At 39.9% G+C, this 12,524-nt stretch overlaps 1 long non-coding RNA gene across 1 annotated transcript in view; it reads left to right on the forward strand.

Moving 5' to 3' along the window:
• Positions 1-12,524, forward strand: part of LOC118686348 (uncharacterized) — a 105,152-nt gene that overhangs the window by 14,098 nt on the left and 78,530 nt on the right. Inside the window, exon 2 of the long non-coding RNA XR_004980146.2 lies at positions 1,468-1,531. This is a non-coding gene — a long non-coding RNA (uncharacterized LOC118686348). The remainder of the gene's footprint in view (positions 1-1,467; positions 1,532-12,524) is intronic.

Raw genomic sequence — 12,524 nt, forward strand, 5'->3', positions numbered from 1 at the left:
CTAGTACTATTTAGTCTGCTTAGTCATGATTTAAAATGTGATTTTATTCCAAAGGGAAACCTGGTATAAATATGCAAGATCTATGTTTTTGAGATTGTGATTAATTTTGGTTTAGATTTTATAAGTAAAATGATTGTTTTAAGTTGATTTTTACCACCTCTCAAAAAGGTCCATCTCTTTTTCTTTCCACTTCTCCCTTCCCTTTTCCCTTCCCCTTCTTCCTCATGCTTAACGCTATGATTTTGATTCCTTGGTTTGTGTGGTGGGTTGACCCTGAGCTAGACAACAAGTGCCCACCAAATCTGCTCTGTCACTTCCCTCCCTTAGCAGGTCAGGGGAGAGGAAATATAAGGAAAAACTCAGTCTGAGCTGAAAGAGGGAAAATTCCCTTCTTTAAGTAGAAAAATTACAAGTAGCTGATTGGGAGGAGCCCAAAATCTGGTGTATTCCACATTTTTAGGAAGAGCAGCTCTGTGCTTTAAATAGAAGGTCTTTTATTTCTGCACTGTATCAAACAGTATCCACAATCAAACCTGGATTTTTGTGATGTTTCCTTGATTTCCTGACATAGCTGTCAAAGAGAGGGGCAGTATAGAGAATAAATACTGGGACTTGGTCATATCTGAATATATACAAATTAAACTTGCAGCAGGATTTCTAACATCCCATAGGAGCACAGGGCAAGGCTGTTTCCTAAAAGCCTTTCTTGCCTCCTGAAAACATTCCCATGCCTTGGAAAAATCCATGCAGTTGCATTTATACCATCAAGCACAAACCAAGGTAGAGTTTCTAGACCCAGAGTCATGGAGCACTCTCTCCTTGAATCCAGATTGCATCAGGATTAAAATTCTCCATTCCACATTTGTCTTGAAGAGAGCTGGCTGAAAGACTCCAAAGTGGAGCCAGGGAAGGAACTAAAAACTATGTGGACAACCAGAAGGTTCAGTACTCAACTGAGACTTCTGGTCCTCTTTTCCTAAGCAGTAAAGGTAAAGATGATGATTTGTTAAGCAGCAAAGGTATGCCTTTGATTCCTGTCCCAAGCTGCCAAGGAAAATGTGGATCCCTCTAAATATATACCTGACACTCCCTACAAAGGGAGACTCGAGTTTGGCTTTCTCCACTTGTGTATTATTTTTAGCTTAAGTGAAATTAGTCCATCTGCTTGTTTTACTAGGAATTTTTTAAGAAAAGCCTTTTTAAAAAAAAGAAAAAAAGTGGTCTTTTCTCTTTCATAGTGAGCACACATTCACCCAGCCCATTTTTTCTTATTTTAAACCAAAATTAATTACATACCTTTTCCATATATAAAAGAAACATATGCATTTTATTATATTTTCATATGATTGAGGCAGTCTTTCTTCACAATATACCATGGGATGAAAAAAGAGAGCAGTGGATGCTCTTTAGACCTGCAGCCATCTTTATGAACCCTATTTATTAATTTCCTTTCCTTCTTTTCTCCAGGGAGCCTTGAAGGTGGCCAGGGTCATCACAGCAGACTGAAAACTGATTTGAAGCCTCAGAGGAGGTAGTAATACTTTCTTATTCCTCTCTTGTTTAATCCTGACAAACTAGCTGTGGCTCTCTGCAGATTAGTAACATGCAATATGGCATGGTAGGACAGACCAGGCTTCACTGTGTCCTTAAACTTCATTAAGGATCTTCCCATTTGATTACAAAGAGTTTTGTTTGGATCAGAGCTGCAGTAAAATCTGGGTCACTGGGTTAATGGACAATAAGAAACAACTAATTTATAAATCTGTCAAGTGATGATAAGGATGTGGAATAGATTTTTAAGTCTGTAAGGATTTGGAGGATGCTGTTTTCCCTTTTTGTCTCTTGCTAAGGTAGAACACACTTTGCTCGTTCCAGTTTTGGAGACATTTTAACTCCCTAAATAACCAGCCATGCTTTCACTTGCCCACATTTTGTATTTTTTTTAGCTGACTGTGTAAATCCTTTGGCTGCTCAGTGAGTATTTGTGAGCATGAGCAGCAAACCTCCCTCTGAAAGTGAGTGGCCAATTTTATGAGTGTTGAATGGGTAACCAAAACAATAATGTTTCTCTTCCACTTCTCAAGAGGGAGCAGAGGGTTTGCATTCAAGCCATTTTAATCATATCACTATCATACTGTGCCCTTTATCTAGAACTAAATATCAGCCAAAGTTTACTTGAAAACGAGCCTGGGTTTTGCTCAAATAAGCTAATGAACCTTTGTGAACTTCCAAGACTGGGCTGAATTTCAACTTTGGAACAATACTTGAAGCCAGGTGAGTTTTACTGTAAATATTTCCACTGTGGTTCCAGCAACAATCTGAACTTGTTTAACTAGTTTAACTAAATGCTTTTGTAACAGTGAGGACTGGATGACAGACTTTTTGTTATGAAAAAACCTGAAAAGTAAGAGCAGTGATAATATGCTACTGGTGAAACTGTGTGCTGCATTTCTAAAAGTGCAGATTGAAATGTTAAATATAAATGTTCTCTTTCTTCATCTGTACATATTCATATATAGGAACCAATAGAAGAAAATGTCCTCAAATTAATTGCATACCTACAAAAATACTGAATCTGCTCTCTGTAGGTATATAGATTTATAAAATCTAAGACAAAATGAATGTAACTAGTTAGACCATTTCTAGTCTCTATAAACCTCTTTTTAAGAGTTTGAACTTAAATTTAACTCCTTACAGAAAGGAAAGAGAATAAATGGGGGGATTCAGTGCAAGAACTAGATATCACCTCAGATGCAACAGCAAATTTTGTGTACTTCTGGTAAACAGACAAGAGCGTAGAAATCTGTGTCCATCCATAAATGCCCCTCTGTCCCTACCCTCCTGCCCCAAAACACTGCTTGGTTTCATAAGCAGATGGAGCTAGCATGGAGATGCCTTCACACAGCAATGCAATTGCTTCAAGATGGACCACAGTGCTTGACAAAAATAAATAATGAATAAATAACAGTATATGCTGGGCTCTTGACTAGCCTGAAACATAGGGATTTACAGAGTGATCACCCACCATTTTTCTGAAAAGCATTTGAAGTTTGTTCCAAACAGTCAAAAATGCAGTAAATACACGCAGCCAATTCCCTAATTTAAGGTCTGTGAGTATGGAGGCAAAAGAATGGAACAGTATTGGGGTAAGTACCCTCACAGTGGAGCAAAACTGGTGTGACTTGATGAAGAAACAGGTAATTATCAGAGTAACATCCACTTGGAGCTCTTACTAGGTGGTGGTGTTGTGGTATTCCAAGGGTTAAAGTTTTGTAAGCTTCTTTTAATTGTTGAGTAAAGATTGTGTAAAAGTTTTCTTTCTATAGCATTAATCTGTAGATTAATGTTTCCTGTGTTTTAATGACATGTTCCCCAGCCACAGATGAGTGGTATAAAAAATGTTTAATTAGAGTCAGTCATAGCCTGCTGGCAAGCAGTGACCTTACCTTCAACCCAACATGCTGGATAAAGAACTTGCAGTCCTTTTTGTTCTCTTCATGTCAGTTTCAAGCCTAAAAGGCATAAAGTGTATTATTTTGCATATTCTGCTGAATGTTGACCATAATAAGAGAACAGTAATATCTGTGTTTTCCAAGCAATTTTTTGTTATTTCCTGCTTGGAATTTACTGAGAGGGTTGTGTGTTTGTGGAAAGGGAGACAGAGACACAGAGGGCTGAAAGTTCAGCAGATTTTTTTGAGTTTTGGACTGCAGCTTCTGTTTTGTTGCCTGTACCTAAAAGCAAAGCTAGTCTAGGCTGATTTTAGTGTAGCCACTGCACTTAAGGCTTCCACTCACCACTAACTATTCCCTGAGGCGTTTATTAGTTCAGGCATGTATTCCATAAATTACACAGGGGGCACGATACTGTGTTTCAGTTTATCATCTAGATATGTCTGTGTTTTTAATCTCTCCTGGATGATGGAAGCAGGGGGTTTACTTCTTTTACCATGCACTCTCCTGTTTCCTAGTAAAAAACAAGCTTTCCTAGGAAAGCTTATGCTGCAGTGCAGAAAGGAAGAAAAATCTGTCTGCCATTATATGCTGATACAATTAAATACATGAGCTGGCTTGCATTGACATGGCTTGGCTGCAAGTCAAGAAGGTACCCATAAAAAACCCTAAAATCTATGTGTGCATGCATTCATCTGTGCCTGTGTATAAAAAACAACTGGGACATGCCAATTATTTTTCTCCAGGTTTTAAAATGGGACTCCACTCTCTTATCACTGCCAAAGTAAAAGAAAATAAACCAAGTGTTTCTTTCGATCCGCCTTGCAGCCTTTATCAGCTTGGTAAACATACACCGGGAAACCAAAGAGAAACTATTGGTGTTCTTTAGCAGAAAGAGTGAACCAAAACCAGACTTTCTGAGAGTTTATGAGAGCATGTAAAAAGATCATTTCCTGCCAAAGTCCCTAGATATAACTGGAAGATCAAAATGTCCTGATTGGGAGATTGTGTTAGTCACAAAATATGATATACATGTTGCATTTTGGAGCTATCATCTACTTAACACTTACTGTTGCTGGACTGGGAAAAAACAGCACATATGTTGCTACCTTACTGAGTGCAGCAATAATAATGAAAAGGGCAGAGGAGGTGGAGGGGAGAGGAAAGTTACTGCTGGAAGTAGCCAGGATTGTGCTGAGAGGACAATGCTGGGGTGTGAGTGAAATCCCCTCCAGTTACCTCTGGATCAACTCAGCCCCACTACCTATGAACTTCTGGCTCACTGACAGGAAAACAAGCCATGCACCATTCTGCTCATGCAGAGAATTAAACCAGCTCAGCCTGCCAGCACACACTGTCTTGCTCTACTGCCCTGGTGCCTCTGATGCTTTTATTTTCCAGTTGCTAGTCTCGGAAACAGGGTCTGCTGCAGCTCCTGGCTTATTTGCCAGCCTGTCTCAGCTCTCCTGCAGATGCTGAAGGTGCAGTGATGTATTTCAGTGCATGTATGATTAAGCCAGGTATAATATCAGCTCCTCAGCACGCATGGAAATCCTAAGTGTGTAATAATGAGTAGGGCAGGTTGAAAGTTGTTTATCAAGGCTGTTTTTAAATGTAAAACTGTTCGTTTCATGTTTTACTTGGATATTCAATTATCTATGGAAAGAAACCCGAAAGGTGCCCCAATGAAAAATCTGTCTGGGAGTGTGGCTATGATGAAAAGGGAAAACTACATTGGGTTTTTTATGCTCCCCTGTGGGCTAGGGCTCAGACAGCTCTCATGAAGCACCAGGTTCAACAAGAGAAGGCATTGTAAAGCAGGAAAAAAGAAGGTGCTTGATCAAGACCCCTAATCAAGAGATGATAATACAGTGACAAAAGGCATTTTTACCATGATTGGGCTAATATTGTCTCAATCAATTTTTTTAAACAAATGTCATACTTTTATTTTTTAATGCAATTTTTAATGAAATCAAAAGTTTGTCTAAGAAACATGGATTAAAACATCTGACTTTTATAAAAAAAATTCCTGACTTAATAGTAACCAACAAAGCAGAGCTTAATTTCTGTTAGAGTTTTAACTGGAAATACTAATATTTCTGCTCTGGTGCATATAAATGTGATGCATTCCTACTGTGAGGAAGACAAACTAGAGGGAGTAGGGGAGCTGCTACATTAAATCAGCCCCATCCTTGTCCTCGCAGCTGCTGCTGTTTGGTGGTAGTCCACAAAGAAGTGTGTAATATTAAGGAAGCAAAAGAATCATGAGCTACATTGAGTGTGATGCTGATAAAAGCCAAGCATTTTTAACATTACTTTCAAATCTATATTTTTTTTAATGTTCATACATCCTGCAATAACTTTTTATTATCAGGTTTTGTCTCCACATCTTCCTGTGACACTAATGTCTACAGCTGCATCTTGATGGTAGAAACAGATTTTAGTTTGCTTTCACTTTTTTTTCTTATTTTAGTTCCTGTCTTGAGTTTATCACACTTGTATTGTTGCTGATCTCATCCATCAGTGTTTTGTGTGAGAATTTCTTAGGGGTCCTGTCCAGCTTAGATGCCAATCCCTATATCTTTCTCTGCATGTATTTGCAAGTAGGGTGGTAAAATCCTCCCTTCTTTATGAAGGAAAGAGAGGGACTTGGCATGTAAAGGGCAGCTTAATATTGCCAGCCCTACAGCAAGATGTGGCTGGCTGGCTGGCAAAGGCTGTGACAGCCTTCCTCAGCCAACCCACCTTGTTCTGCTTTCAGTCTGGGTTCACTTCCCATTTTGCTTGGAAGACAGAAATGTGCTAAACTACAGGAGCCTTGAAAATCATTTTGTCAGAGATTCGTGCATGCAGACTGCTCTTTTTGCTTGCAATATTGAGAGGACAATAGAAGTGCTGACATTGTAAAACCAGAGAATCGTTTAAGTTGGAAAAGACCTTTAAGACCATCAAGTCCAACTGTTGTATCTGTTTTACTGTTTTAACTGTTTAACCACTTTATCCTTGTGTAATCTCAGTCTTAAATTTAAGGAGGACCCCAGCATTAAGGAGCAGAGCACAGGTTACAAAAGATTTGTTTCAACATAAACAGCATCTTGAGAAATGTTCTTTGTAATCTATTGGTCACTCACACTCATAGTGCAATTCTAAATAGAGTTTATCTTCTTTAATCAGTAATGTACATTTTCATGCCTTGTTCCCATTAATCCAGCTGAGATGCCCATTAATCTGGTATTCCTATTATCACCATACTTTGAAACAGACCAGATTCCCACCAGAAATCATGATATCTATGTAAGTCTTCTCTGAGTTAGGAAAAAACCCAAAACACTTTGGTGTCTATAGGTTAACTGTGTGTTCTATAAAACAAGGTTTGGTGTGGTTGAGACAAGCAGAAAACAATTTCATCAATCCATTTAAAAGGAAGTGGCTTTTTTATTCAACGTCCTTTTGATTCAAATCTGTGACTTAATGCCCTTCTTGACATGTGAGCACTGAGGAAGACAGTTTATTTGTGTGTGAACTAAGGAGTGGCTGCAGACTATTTCAGATCATGTGGCTTCATCACTGAAATGCCCACCTCTGCTTTCAGCAGGGGAAGAGGGGAGAAAAACCTACTTAGTACTGCATTTTTCTGCTCCTATGGCATTTGTTCATCATAGAAGGTACAGATTAAGAGTGTTGTTTGTGGGGCTCTGTGAAGACACTACAGGTAATGCTCTGTGCTTCCCAGTTATCCTCCAGAGTCCAGACTGTTCCCTCTCTGCCAGCCCCTGTGGGACCCTGGGGTCAAGGTGGCTGTGGTGATGGCATTGCCACAGACCACCTGTGTATTTCCTCCTGAGAGTAAGCTGCTCCCCAGGCTCTGGTGTTAAAGTCTTGGGTGCTGGATTTGCTCAAATTGACTGCCAAAGTTGTAGGCCATAGAATTATTTGGCTTGGAAGGGACCTTAAAGATCATCTTGTCCAACTTCCCTGCCATGGCCACGGATAATTTTCACTAGAGCAGCTTGTTTAGATCCCCATCCACTCTGGTCTGCAATGTTTCCAGGGATAGCATATCCACAACTTCTTTTGGCAAGCTGTTCCAGTGTTTCACCACCCTGACAGTAAAGAATTTCTTCCTAATATCTAAGCTAAGTCTACCCTCTTTCAGCTTGTAGCCATTTCCTCTTGTCCTGTCACTCTAGGCTCTTGTAAATAGTCTCTCTCCATCTTTCTTGTAGGCTCCCTGGTCCTGGAAGGCTCTGATTAGGTCACCCTGAAGCCTTCCCTTTTCCAGACCAAACAACCCCAATTCTCCCAGCCTTTGCTCACAGGAAAGGTGCTCCATCCCCCTAATTATCTTGCTGCTCTCCTCTGGACTTGCTCCATCAGGTCAGCAGAGATGGGGTGGGGGTACACAGTTTGTGGTGATCGGGAGTGGCTGATGGGCCGCAGCTGTGGGAGCAGGTGAATAATATTGAAGGTAACGAGTGCCCAGGGGCACTGACCAATCACCAAAGGGAGCAGAGGGCACACAGGTGCAGTGCATCAACAGGAGGGGATAAAAGGCTGGGCTGAAGAACGAGATGAGCAGATGCCTGCAGCCTTCTGAAGTGGTAGGATGTTGCTCTGTGTGGGCTCAAACCTTCTGGAATTTTATGGAACTCTGTGTGTTGTGGCCACCTCAACTGTGCCATGTGCCACCACTGACCAGCTGGGAATACTGGGAAGCCAAATCACCTCTTCCACCCTTGGCTGCTGTGGTTACCAGACATGTAAGTCAGAAGTGACTTGATTTGTTCCTGGGTCATTTGTGGGGAAGAGGAATGCAGAAAGGTTTGTGTTTCTAAAACTGTTACTTTATAATAGGTAATGTATAATTCAGATTAGTAAATAAGACAAAAGGAAGGAATATTGTAACTGCATTAAAGATTTTGGGTTTTTTTTCTCCACGTAGATGGATCCATTTTATGGTTTAGTGAGAGACCCAGTAGGTTTCATGTGGATTATAATCTAGATGGTTTTATCTGGTCTTGAAGACATCTGTTGGACTTTGTCAGCTGTGTGTTACAATTACTTGCTGTTTTATTTCTGTTAGCTGTTTTAAGGTACAGATATTGCTCAGATGCTCTGACTGAACTTTGGTGTAGGCACAGAGTTTGTGGTGATTGGGAGTGGCTGATGGGCCGCAGCTGTGGGAGCAGGTGAATAATATTGAAGGTAACGAGTGCCCAGGGGTACTGACCAATCACCAAAGGGAGCAGAGGGCACACAGGTGCAGGGCATCAACAGGAGGGGATAAAAGGCTGGGCTGAAGGGCAAGAAGGGCAGATACTTGAAGTTTTTTGGAATGGTATGATATTACTTTGTGTGGGTTGAAGCTTTCTGGAATTCTATGGTGATGCTCTTTCTGTGTGTCGTGGCCATCTCAACTACAACAATGGGGTTTGCTGTGAGTAATTTTGTTAGAACTTCGTAATGATTTAATTAGAGCAAAGAATTTTTTTAAGCTGCAAAATATGGGACTAAATGCAGTGCAGAGTCTTCACACCTCTGTGTGGGAAATGGTTTTCCGTGTCACACAAAAATGCTGCTGGCTGACAAAAGAAGTCTAATTCTCCACACAACCTGACACATAAATTTGCAAGATGGTTTTTTGGAAGAGGAAGGGTGGCCATGCCTCAGCGGGATGTTGCTGAGATATTGCAATAATGTTGGTGTCTGACAGTTGTGGCATTTTTGGTAGAGTCTGTATTTAGAATCTAGGGCCTTCAATATTGAGGTAATGTAGAAAGAAACTGTTGTAATTCTTTGAAAAATAGCGAGTATTTTCTGAAAATATTTTATTCCTTTATATTTTGAAATGTCAAAAGTAATTTTTAAAATACATTGTGTTAGTCAATATTTTGGTGAGGCTTTTCCAAATAACTGTGCTTTGCATTATTTTAAAATTGATAGAGTTTGCAAAACAATTCCTAAATTTATTGAAATTTGGTTTTTTATTTGCTTACTTCTTTGTTCATTGCATAGCATGCTGACAATTAACAGTTGGCACTGCAAAGTGTGTCCACTCATGTGATTCTAGCTTTGGTGCACGTATGTAGAGAGAAAGTTATAAAGACACATTCAGGGTGTTCCTATTGAAAATGTCTTCCAGGAAATATGTTTTTCAGGTAGATAATTCCAAAAGGAAACATATGATCATATTAGAATGGCATTAAAGTACTGTTATTTGCTATCAACAAAGAATGTGTTCAATCCAGATGCTCTTAACTAGAGGAAGGTCTTTTCAAAGAGAAAGTGTTTTGAGATGGAGCTGTTTCTTTTTGAGGGAAACTTCTCCTTTTCCATTAGGTGATTGGAAACTAAGGGCTATTATCATTATTGCTTTTATTTTATTCCCCAGCCATGACTGGGAGTCAGGAGCCACACCTGCAGCAACGTGAGTGCTGAAATATGTGTGTGCAAGTGACGTTTATGGCCAAAGCTTCCTTCATTAGAGCTCTTCTGCCTAAGGAGTAGCCAGTCTGGTTGGCTGACAGATTGGACATCATCAAAACTATTAAAATTCCTCTTCAGCCAGCCAAGTGGATGCGTATTCCCACTTCATCCACACCCCAAATTTCCCTGTCTTTTTCCCGGACATCAGAAACTGGTCTGTCAGAAGTGCAGCCCAGCCACATCTGCACATAACAAGGATTCAGATTAATAATAAAACACACCTCAGTTGAGGTTTTCTTCCCTAGTATAGGATTTTCTAGCCCAGTGTTTCTCTTTAGCAGCTCATTTGACACTGGTCGCCTGACCTCTGCTACCATAATAGCTGTTAATGGAAACTTCACCTCATGCAACGATAAGATGGATTTTTGGCAGCTGTGAGAGATTATGAAGAGTAAGAACAATCTTAGCTGGAATCAGAAGAAAAGAAGGCATCTGTACCTTGAGAAACACTCAGCTGGTTTTCATTACACACCAAGCCTGTATTTATTACAAAGACTAGCCAAGAGACAGAAAATGATCGGTCTCTGCGCTCAGGGCAGGGAGACAGTGTCAGCTTGATAAATTCTTCCTTTCTTCTTGCTTGTGTGACTACAAGTGACCAGAGCTGTTCAAAACTTACTGGCTTTCTGTCTCATAGGCCATCTTCTGAGGCTGCTCTTCATCATAGCTTTCTTTCAGTGTTGCCCCCTCATCTCCAGCTGAGATTTGTTTTTTCCCCTTCTAGAATGGAAAGCAAAGGAAATGAGGAAAAGCAAGAGGGGAAAGCTACTTCTTTGTTTATGCAGGAGTTTTACTACATCAGACATCAAATAAATTAATAATTCCTTTAAGGTCTTTGTCACTGGAAACCTCTTTTCCTAAGCATGAGTATATGATGAGAAGCATTGGCCACAGAGATTGATTAAAATCCAGAATTTGAAAGCTCAGTCATTAAAAGTGAAGAGCAGAAAACCTCTGTTGTAGAGAGTGTTTGGTAAAAAAAAAAAGAGGAAAAATGTCAGTGAATATAAGAAAAAAAAAGATACTTATTTTTCTGTCTTCTATCCAAGCCTGGAAAACACCAGATTGAGCTGAGCTGTCACTAAAGATTAGGAGACAACAGCTACCAACCACAAAACATTTGGATGTGTCACTAAAGGCACTGTGAAGGGAGCCAAGTGAGTGGAGTAAACAGAATGCTGTGGCAGCAAACTTTGATTTAGTTATAACTGGGTAAACATGGGGCTTAACTTCTGTAAACAAGTGTGGAGTTTTGCCACAGACCCTTTAAATCTGAAGTGAGAATTAAGTTATAGAAGGCGGAGGGGAGGGCCCTTCAGGATCCTTCTCTTTTTTCTGCTGAAATTAATTTGTAAATTGCAAGGGTGGGAGACAGGAGTTGTCTTTTTAGCCCTTCCAAAAAGGATGAGAGTTAGAGGCTCCCACTACTTGTTTGATCTGTTGCAGCTGCTCCTGGAGAAACTTGTTCCCTTGAGATGGTAGGAGATGTAGTAGTATTTTCTACATTCTTCTGCAAAAACCTGGAAAGAAAGCACAGCACGCAACATGCCTGCCACCATCACAACCCTCTCCTTTTTTTTTTTTTTTGTTTAACTGTCTGCTAAGGTTTTTGCACAAGGACTCTCTAAAATAATGAAATTTAGGTTGTGTAGAAATTAATACTGCTGTAGTTGACAGAGGTGCTGAAATTCAGTTCAGAACTTCAGGGATGATTTAAAACCGGCCTGTTCTTTAAGTGTCAGATGATGGTGTTTTAGATAGGGGACTTCATCAACAGTTTATATATAAGGTAGATATAAACTGGTGGCAGACAGAGACAGAATTTTCAGAATTTTCCCTTGTACAGCTGCAGCTGAGCTCCTCTCTTCTCTCTAGGCATATTCATGTATAGGAAATATTAATTCCTGAGATTAATTAATTCTACATGTCTTCTACCCGCTAAATGTCATGACCAGTTACCAATATTGAGAAATTTAGCCTTCCACTATATTTAAACCAGAATTTAAACCTGAAAACTTCATTTGATTAATGGTTCCATACTTAAAAACATCGCAAATCACCAAACCTGGTTTTGATAGACTGTTTTAGTCATGCTTCACAAGGGGTTTTTTTGTAACATGAGCATTGAATGAAGTAAAAGGTGTCTTGAAATGCAATCAGAGTTATAGAATTGGAGAGGACTTTAAAAGTCACCTAGTTGCAAGCCTCCTGCCCTGGGCAGGGATGCCACTCACTAGGTCAGGTTACTGATCCAACCTGGTTTTGAACACTTCCAGAGATGGGGCATCCACATATTCTCTGGACAAATAGACAGTTTTCAAATCAGTGAAAATATCTTTTGTGTTTTCACAAGAAGTGGTTGCTATAAACAATAAACAGCTTAGACACATATCTGTAAAAACACCCAATTCCTTTTAGGATGTCTTACTCCCTCTTATCCACCTATGTGGATCTGGAGTCTTGTTTGTTGAGGTTTTCTGCTGACAGCCTAGTTGGATTTTCCAGGCAGAGATATAAGGAGGAAGTTACATCTACTGGAACTGGAGCTACTTCAGAGAAGTAGCTGTGCAAGAGATGACTGCTGGC

The sequence above is a fragment of the Molothrus ater genome, chromosome 4 (genome assembly GCF_012460135.2).
Source record: "Molothrus ater isolate BHLD 08-10-18 breed brown headed cowbird chromosome 4, BPBGC_Mater_1.1, whole genome shotgun sequence".
Lineage (NCBI taxonomy): Eukaryota > Metazoa > Chordata > Aves > Passeriformes > Icteridae > Molothrus > Molothrus ater.